The sequence below is a fragment of the Nerophis ophidion genome, linkage group LG15 (assembly GCF_033978795.1).
Source record: "Nerophis ophidion isolate RoL-2023_Sa linkage group LG15, RoL_Noph_v1.0, whole genome shotgun sequence".
NCBI lineage: Eukaryota > Metazoa > Chordata > Actinopteri > Syngnathiformes > Syngnathidae > Nerophis > Nerophis ophidion.
Window position 1 is genome coordinate 43,108,615 of NC_084625.1, and position 8,529 is coordinate 43,117,143.

Genomic DNA, 8,529 nt, shown 5'->3' on the forward strand with positions numbered 1-8,529 from the left:
TTCTATGTGTCATACTTGATCATTTCGCGATATTGCCATATTTTTGCTGAAAGGATTTAGTAGAGAACATCCACGATAAAGTTCGCAACTTTTGGTCGCTAATAAAAAAGCCTTGCCTTTACCGGAAGTAGCAGACGATGTGCGCGTGACGTCACGGGTTGTGGAGCTCCTCACATCCTCACATTGTTTACAATCATAGCCAGCAGCAGCTAGAGCTATTCGGACCGAGAAAGCGACAATCTCCCCATTAAATTGAGCGAGTATGAAAGATTCGTGGATGAGGAAATTTAGAGTGAAGGACTAGAAAAAAAAAAAGGTGATTGCAGTGGGAGTGATTCAGATGTTATTAGACACATTAACTAGGATAATTCTGGAAAATCCCTTATCTGCCTATTGTTTTAGTGAGATTATACAGTACCTGAAAGTCGGAGGGGTGTGGCCACGGGTGTGTAGACGCAAGAGTCTCTGAGGGAAGTCAGGCGCTACACCAGGACTTAGCTCCGCTGATGTCTCCGGTAAGAGCTGACTTATTACCACAATTTTCTCACCGAAAACTGCCGGTTGACATATGGCCGGGATCCATGTTCGCTTGACCGCTTTGATCCATAGTAAAGCTTCACATTCGAGAATTTTAAACAAGGAAACACCGTGTGTTTGTGTGGCTAAAGGCTAAAAGCTTCCCACCTCCATCTTTCTACTTTGACTTCTCCATTATTAATTGAACAAATTGCAAAAGATTCAGCAAAACAGATGTCCAGAATACTGAGTAATTATGCGATTACAGTAGACTACTTATAGCTTGGATCGGGCTGGAAAATAATGTCCGCTACAACCCGAGACGTCAAACGCCCGCGTCATCATACGAGTCATCATACCGCAACGTTTTCAACACGACACTTCGCGGGAAATTCAAAATTGCAATTTAGTAAACTAAAAAGGCCGTATTGGCATGTGTTGCAATGTTAATATTTCATCATTGATATATAAACTATCAGACTGTGTGGTCGGTAGTAGTGGGTTTCAGTAGGCCTTTAAGGCCCGGGGGCCACATGCGGCCCGTTAAGCTTTTCAATCTGGCCCGCCGGACATTTCCAAATAATTTTTTTAGATCTTTAAGTTAAAAAAAATAGCTGCCATTATGATGTGTTCATTCATAGTTTTAATGCCTTCAGTGACACAATGAACACAATACCCAGCAATATGTTTGGAGGAGAAAAAGTGAGGCCTTTAATCCCATGAACACCATTCCCACCGTCAAGCATGGCGGTGGCAGTACTATGCACTGGGCCTGTTTTGCTGCCAATGGAACTGGTGTTTTAAATGGGACGATAAAAAAGGAGGATTACCTAAAATCATCCACCGGAGGTTGGGTCTTGGGCGCAGTTGGGTGTTCCAACAGGACAATGCCCCTAAACACACGTCAAAAAAGGTAAAGGAATTGTTCAATCGGGCTAGAAAGAAGGTTTTAGAATGCGCTTGGAGGATTGAATCGGAATGAAATCTGGTGCTCTGAAAGTTGCTCTCTCAACTGTGGTTCCACTTAAGCAACTGCGTCATGTATTTCACGTTCTCCACCAACAATGTTGGTACCATTCTCCAGTTCAAATGGTATTCCACCGGAGATTTCACCATCTACGTTCCGTAATATCATTAAAAGGTTCAGAGAATCTAGAGTAATCACTGCACATAAGCAATTATATTACGGACCATCGTTCCCTCAGGCGGTACTGGATCAAAAAGCAACATCAGTGTGTAAAGAATATCACCACATGGGCTTGGGGACATTTCAGAAAACAACTGTCAGTACCTACAGTTTGTTGCGACATCTGTAAGTGCAAGTTAAAACCGCTACGATGCAAAGCCAAACACTCAAAAACGCCACCCGGCTTTGCAGGGCCGCCCGAGCTTCAGGAGGTAGTCACCTGAAATGTTTTTCAAGTCACAAGTGTGCTTGAAGCTCATCGAGAGAATGCCAAGAGTGTGCAAAGCCGTAATCACAGCAAAGAGTGGATATTTTGGAAACTACTTCAGTTATCTCACCTTTTTTTTGGTAAAGTACATAACTCCACATGTGTTCATTCATAGGTTTGATGCCTTCAGTGACACAATGAACACAATACCCAGCAATATGTTTGGAGGAGAAAAAGTGAGGCATTTAATCCCAGGAACACCATGCCCACCGTCAAGCATGGCGGTGGTAGTATTATGCTCTGGGCCTGTTTTGCTGCCAATGGAACTGGTGTTTTAAATGAGACGATAAAAAAGGAGGATTACCTCCAAATTTTTAAAGACAACCTAAAATCATTCGCCCGGAGGTTGGGTCTTGGGCGCAGTTGGGTGTTCCAAGAGGACAATGACCCTTAACACATGTCAAAAGTGGTAAAGGAATTGTTCAATCAGGCTAGAAAGAAGGTTTTAGAATGGCCTTCCCAAAGTCCCGACTTAAACGTGTGGACAAAGCTGAAGAAACAAGTCCATGTCAGAAAACCAACACATTTAGCTAAACGGCACCAGTTTTTTCAAGAGGAGTGGTCAAACATTCAAGCAGAAGCTTGTGGATGGCTTCCAAAAGCGCCTTATTGCAGTGAAACTTGCCAAGGGACATGTAAGCAAATATTAACATTGCTGTATGTATATCATGATTTGTGATCTGGATTATCCATCCATCCATTTTCTACCGCTTATTCCCTTTCGGGGTCGCGGGGGGCGCTGGCGCCTATCTCAGCTACAATCGGGCGGAAGGCGGGGTACACCCTGGACAAGTCGCCACCTCATCCCAGGGCCAACACAGATAAACAGACAACATTCACACTCACATTCACACACTAGGGCCAATTTAGTGTTGCCAATCAACCTATCCCCAGGTGCATGTCTTTGGAAGTGGGAGGAAGCCGGAGTACCCGGAGGGAACCCACGCATTCACGGGGAGAACATGCAAACTCCACACAGAAAGATCCTCAGCCTGGAATTGAACCCAGGACTGTAGGACCTTCGTATTGTGAGGCAGACGCACTAACCCCTCTCCCACCGTCTGGATTATGTTTTTTTTAATTTTTTGTTAGTTTTGGATTCTTTTAGTTCCTGTTTACGCTCCCTTGTTTAGTTACCATGGCGACTCATCAGTTTCATCTGCCGCTGGTCTTCGGACACACACCTGCTCTAATTATGAGACTATTATTTAAGCCTGTTTTTGCCAGTTAGTCGGCCTGGCGACATTGCTCTTTTCGTGCCATTGCTTCATTCATGCCGCAGTAAGTTTTGTTGGTTCTATGCCAAAGTTTGTTTAGTTGTTTTCTATGTCCAAAGTTTAGCGTAAGTGTTAGCGTATGTTTCCTGCGTTAAGTTTTATGATGTGATCCAAGTTTTTTGCTCACTAAAATCTTGCTAAACATCCACCGGAGTTGGTATGAGGTGAAATACTCTCATCTCACCATAATACATTGTTTCAAAATTAACTGTTTATGTATATATATATATATATATATATATATATATATATATATTATTTTTTATTTTAAATGCATCACAACATTCACTTTTTCCCCCTGGTTATCACTCACTGCAGACTTCATGAGAGCCAACAAACATCATTTACTGTACAATGTCTGCTGTCACTCGGATACTGACTGCTGGGGTGTTCATATATTCCCATTTAGGTGAAGAATGACTCATAGTCCTCACAGGGTAGAGGGGGTACCAAGCATCTTTTTGTTTCGTGCCCAGTTTCGGGTCCTAAATGGCTGTCAAAGTGTACGAACTTGTCGGAGTACCTACTCAGACTTCTTCTTTCCAGGTGTGAGGCATGATTTATGATCTAGAATCAACAATGTGATGAAACAAGGAAGCAGCAGACGATGTAAACATTGGCACACACGCTGGTGATCGCGGCACCGCTATAAAGAGTTTGTCTGCGTTAGCAATCAATCAATCAATCAATGTTTATTTATATAGCCCAAAATCACAAGTGTCTCAAAGGGCTGCACAAGCCACAACGACATCCTCAGTCCAGAGCCCACAAAAGGGCAAGGAAAAAGTCACAACCCAGTGGGACGTCAATTTTGGATGACTATGAGAAACCTTGGAGAGGACCGTAGATGTGGGTGACCCCCCCACCCCTCTAGGGGAGACCGGCGGCAATGGACGTCGCGTGGGTCTAACAATATATTGTGAAAGTCCAATCCACAGTGGATCTAAGTTAGCACTTAAAATAAAAACAATCAATCAATCATTGATTGAGTGATTGATTGAATGATTATAGTAACAACATCACTAATATTTGGTTATTATTGAAGTCAGGAAATGTACTGTAAATGGAGTATTGGTGGCGGTTTTTGAATAGAGGAGCTCTCATTGGCTCTGCTCTAAGTGGACTTTTAATTACTTTTATTTACAAGCTAGACAGCATAAAAAAAAAAAAAAATCCGTCCGTCTTAATGCCTTTCATAATGATTATGAACCACTGGCAAAATTCCTCAAAATATGCACTTCTTCTTCCAGCTCATGTCGCAGTGAAATTGAATGATGCGGACACGTTTGTTACTGGATATTTTTTTATAACGACTTTTTGCACGTAAAAAATATGCAACAGTGGTTATTTTATACTTTATATTTATATTTATATTTTATATTGAAAAATGTGCTGTTTTAGGCTGCAGCGTTTTTCAATTAAGGACGCTTATTACGTATGACTAGCGTGTGTGCTACTGTGTGCTTTGCTGCGGTGTAGCTGCTAACTCCTCGTAGCCTATAGTGAAGTAAATTATATTTTTATAGCGCTTTTCTCTAGTGACTCAAAGCGTTTTACATAGTGAAACCCAATATCTAAGTTCCATCTTTAAACCAGTGTGGGTGCCACGGAGAGCAGGTGGGTAAAGTGTCTTGCTCAAGGACACGATGGCAGTGACTGGGATGGCAGAAGTGGGGATCGAATGTTGAACCCTCAAGTTGCTGGCACGGCCACGCTACCAACAGAGCTACACCGCCAGGTATAGCAAATGACTCGACTAAAACACGAGGAAAGACCGGTTCTTTTCTGTTCTATCTTGTGATTATTGCAAGTATTATTCTAAATTTTTTGTGTCAGACATTTTTGAGGCAAACTGACACAATCCGATATGACATTTTTTGTTAGTTTTTTTAGCAGACGTCAGGCTGATATTCGATATCAGTATCGGATCAGGACACTTGTATTGTGTAGTGGCTCGTACGTCGGTGCCTTTAATCATAACAAGAGTTAAATTATAGAAATGTTTATTACACCAGGGGTCACCAACGCGATGCCTGTAAGGACCAGATGAGTCGCCCGCTGGCCTGTTCTAAAAAAAGCTCAAATAGCAGCACTTACCAGTGAGCTGCCTCTATTTTTTTACATTTTATTTATTTATTAGCAAGCTGGTCTCGCTTTGCTCGACATTTTTTATTTATAAGAGAGACAAAACTCAAATAGAATTTGAAAATCCAAGAAAATATTTTAAAGACTTGGTCTTCACTTGCTGGAATAAATTCATTTATTTGTTTTACTTTGCTTCTTATAAGTTTCAGAAAGAAAATTTTAGAGAAAAAAACAACCTTGAAAATGATTTTAGGATTTTTAAACACATATCCTTTTACCTTTTAAATTCCTTCCTCTTCTTTCCTGACAATTTATATCAATGTTCAAGTAATTTTTTTTTTATTATTGTAAAGAATAATAAATACATTTTAATTAAATTCTTAATTTTAGCTTCTGCTTTTTGAACAAAGAATTTTTGTGAAATATTTCTTCAAATTTATGATTAAAATTCAAAAAAATTATTCTGGTAAATCTAGAAAATCTGTGGAATCAAATTTAAATCTTATTTCAAAGAAGAAATAATGATTTGTCTTTGTTAGAAATATAGCTTGGTCCAATTGTTGTATATTCTAACAAAGTGCAGATTGGATTCTAACCTATTTAAAACATGTCATCAAAATTGTAAAATTGATCTTAATCAGGAAAAATTACTAACGATGTTCCATAAATTCTTTTTAAAAAATGTTCAAAAAGATTTGAATTAGCTAGTTTTTCTATTCATTTTTTCAGTTGAATTTTGAATTTTAAAGAGCTGAAATTGAAGATAAACTGTTTCAAAAATTTATTTTAATTTTTTCGTGTTTTCTCCTTTTTTAAACCGTTCAATTAAGTGTTTTTTTCATCATTTATTCTCTACAAAAAACCTTCCGTAAAAGGAAAAAAAAATGTAAGACGGAATGACGGACAGAAATACCCATTTTTTTATATATATATACAGTATAGATTTATTTATTAAAGGTAATTTGAGCAAATTGGCTATTTCTGGCAATTTATTTAAGTGTGTATCAAACTGGTAGCCCTTCGCATAAATCAGTACCCAAGATTAGGTTGGTGACCCCTGAATTACACTGATTTCATTGTGTTAAAAAAAATAAAACCAGTCCGATGGCATTTGCTGTGTAAGTCATATATAAAGATGGGTTTAATGTAGTCCACAAAAACACTAAATGTTGCTTTTGACTTAAGTACCTGAAAATTTCAGTTGAGAGGACTTGGTACCTGCTTTCCTACATACCTCAGCAGCGAGGCACCACGCGGTGGAAACGGCACCAGCGTCATGCAAAACTTCAGTCCCAGGGGCGAACAACAAGGGAAGTGATGTCAGTTGTCACAGCTTTCCCAGAGATAAGAAGCAGAGAAGGCAGTGGTGGGAAAATGCCTGAGGGGGAAAACAACTTTTAAAGGATACGCACTTGAGTTACAGATTCCAATATCAACCGATACCGATATATACAGTCAGTGTCATGATCTGTGGTCTCGATCATGTTTGGGTTAGTTATGTTCTGTTACAGGCAGCATGGTGGAACAGGGGTTAGTGCGTCTGCCTCACAATACAAAGGTCCTGAGTAGTCCTGGGTTCAATCCCGGGCTCTGGATCTCTCTGTGTGGAGTTTGCATGTTCTCCCCATGACTGTGTGGGTTCCCTCCGGGTAGTCCGGCTTCCTCCCACCTCCAAAGACATGCACCTGGGGATAGGTTGATTGGCAACACTAAATTGGCCCTAGTGTGTGAATGTGGGTGTGAATGTTGTCTGTCTATCTGTGTTGGCCCTGCGATGAGGTGGCGACTTGTCCAGGGTGTACTACGCCTTCCGCACGACTATAACCAAGATAGGCACCAGCGCCCCCCGGCAACCCCAAAGGGGATAATAGAAAATGGATGGATGGATGGATGTTACTTTTGGACTAAATTAGTTCCTGTTTTTGTGCACCCTGGTTTGTTTTAGGGGACGGCGTGGCGCAGTGGTAGAGTGGCCGTGCGCAACCCGAGGGTCCCTGGTTCAAATCCCACCTAGTACCAACCTCGTCACGTCCGTTGTGTCCTGAGCAAGACACTTCACCCTTGCTCCTGATGGGTGCTGGTTGGCGCCTTGCATGGCAGCTCCCTCCATCAGTGTGTGAATGTGTGTGTGAATGGGTAAATGTGGAAGTAGTGTCAAAGTGCTTTGAGTACCTTGAAGGTAGAAAAGCGCTATACAAGTACAACCCATTAATCATTTTATATTTATTTTCTATGACAGACAACTCATTAGTTTCACCTTCCTCATTTGTTTGGACTCACGCACCTGTTGTTAATCATGAGATTATTATTCAAGCCTGTAGTTGCCAGGTAGTCGGCCTGGCGACATTACTGATACTGATTCTTTCCTTGCCATAATTTCGTGCTCGTTCCGTGCCTTGCCACAGTCAGTTTTTGTTTATTCAAGCCACAGTCTAGTGCAGGGGTCGGGAACCTTTTTGGCTGAGAGAGCCATGAAAGCCATCCCTTCAATCCATCCATCCATCCATCCATCCATCCATCTTCTTCCGCTTATCCGAGGTCGGGTCGCAGGGGCAGCAGCCTAAGCAGAAAAGCCCAGACTTCTCTCTCCCCAGCCACTTCGTCGAGCTCTTTACAGGGGATCCCGAGGCATTCCCAGGCCAGCCAGGAGACATAGTCTTCCCAACGTGTCCTGGGTCTTCCCCGTGGCCTCCTACGGGTTGGACGTGCCCTAAACACCTCCCTCGGGACCCGTTCGGGTGGCATCCTGACCAGATGCCCGAACCACTTCATCTGGCTCCTCTCGATGTGGAGGAGCAGCGGCTTTACTTTGAGTTCCTTCCGGATGGCAGAGCTTCTCACCCTATCTCTAAGGGAGAGCCCCGCCACACGGCGGAGGAAACTCATTTCGGCCGCTTGTACCCGTGATCTTATCCTTTTGGTTATGACCCAAAGCTCATGACCGTAAATGAGGATGGGAACGTAGATCGACCGGTAAATTGAGAGCTTTGCCTTCCGGCTCAGGTCCTTCTTCACCACAACGGATCGGTACAACGTCCGCATTACTGAAGACGCCGCACCGATCCACCTGTCGATCTCACGATCCACTCTTCCCCCACTCTCGAACAAGACTCCTAGGTACTTGAACTCCTCCACTTGGGGCAGGGTCTCCTCCCCAACCCGGAGATGGCACTCCACCCATGGACTCGGATTTGGAG